Below are 1,631 nucleotides of genomic sequence, written 5' to 3' on the forward strand. Positions count from 1 at the left end.
CCTGCCCGGCTCTGGCTGTGCTGCGGAGGGCCGTGCCATGAGGACCTGCTGTGTGGCTGAGCCAGAGGCCCAGGGCACCGTGGCTGGCCCAGCGGTGGAGAAGAAGGCGCCATCGCCGACAAGACCAGCTTCTGTCATGTTTCTCCCGGATGCCGGCACGGAGCCAAGCGTGGTGGCAGTGATGGGGAGCTGCGGGGGACCAAGCGGCACTGCCCCTGCCTGCGGTCCTATGGGGATGGGGGGCCCCAGCACCCAGAAGGAGAACACAGCCCCTGTGCCCCCCTTGCCTGAGCCCTGCCTCAAAGTGCCCAGCAAGGACGCGGGGAGCTCGCTGGCTCCTGCCAAACACGTGGCATTCGTGGAGCCCGCTACGGGCACCAGAGAAGCTGAGCTGCCAAGTAAGGAGCAGCCCCAGCCTGGGGGGGGCGAGGCTCCCAAGCACCCCCAGGGAGGCAGGGGGGACCCCCCTGGCACCAGCACTGTGGGGAGCAAGGGCCAAAGCGAGGCAGGGCTGAGCCCCGCCACCCTGGGCCAGGGCAGAGCCGAGGGGAGCCCAGCCCAGGGTGCAGATGCCGGGAGCAGCCAGCAGCCCCGGACAGCCAAGCTGCTCTGTGAGTCCTACTCCTTCGAGGTGACCCCACCACAGGACGCTGGGACTCAGGACACGGGGACGCAAGTGGACAGCCGAGCGTCCCTGGTGTCGGTGGCCTTGAGTCCCATGAGCCCCCCAGGTGGGGCTGCTGCCTTCACCTTCCCCAAGAGAGAGCTGGGCTCTGCTGCCCCCCCGTGCCTGGAGCCCTCCAAGAAGGATGCGGAGATGCAGGTGTCCATGCCTGTGGAGACCCGCTCAGTGGCCACCGGGCCCATGACGCCGGTAGCCAAGTCCCCGCAAGCCTCGTACCCCGAGGTGCACGTGAAGGGGACGGTGGTGGAAGAGGCTCCGGAGCCCATCCGGGAGGTGAGCTGGGATGAGAAGGGGATGACATGGGAGGTGTACGGGGCCTCCATGGAGGTGGAGGTGCTGGGCATGGCCATCCAGAAGCACCTGGAGAAGCAGATCGAGGAGCATGGGCGGCAGGTGGTGATGACCCCGCAGAGCACCCGTGCTGGCTCCATCAAAGGAGCCCCCCGCAAAGGCGAGGCCAAGAGGCAGCCCAGCATCTTTCGAGCTCTGCTGCAAAACGTCCGGCGGCCCCGGTGCTGCTCCCGTGCTGGCCCTGCCATGGAGTGAGCTGCTGCCCGCGCCAGCGGGGTGGGGGTGCCGCGGCAGGGAGGGGTCCCTGCCCCAGCGTCCCAAGACACCCGCTGCCGGTGTGCGCGGCTCCTGGGTCCGGGTTGGGTGGTGATGGAGCACCGCACGCTGGGGAAAACTGTCTCCTTTGCTGGGGGTCCCCCAACCAGCCTGGGGTCCCCCTGCCAGCCTGGCCCCATGGAGGTGTCCTGGGAGATGAGGCTGGTGCCACGTCTCTGTGCTTCGTGGCTTTTTTTAGCACGAGGAAGCATATGGCTCCTTCCAGCTGGAGGTGGCTGCTCCCGGGGCATCTCCTGGTGGGCATGGGCAGGTTGCTGCTGGCTCCCCTGAGCTCTGGCCTGGCTTGTGCCCTGGGCAGCAGCATTTCTCTCCATGCTGG

The sequence above is a fragment of the Egretta garzetta genome, unplaced genomic scaffold, assembly GCF_000687185.1.
Source record: "Egretta garzetta isolate BGI_Z169 unplaced genomic scaffold, ASM68718v1 scaffold121, whole genome shotgun sequence".
NCBI classification, from domain to species: domain Eukaryota; kingdom Metazoa; phylum Chordata; class Aves; order Pelecaniformes; family Ardeidae; genus Egretta; species Egretta garzetta.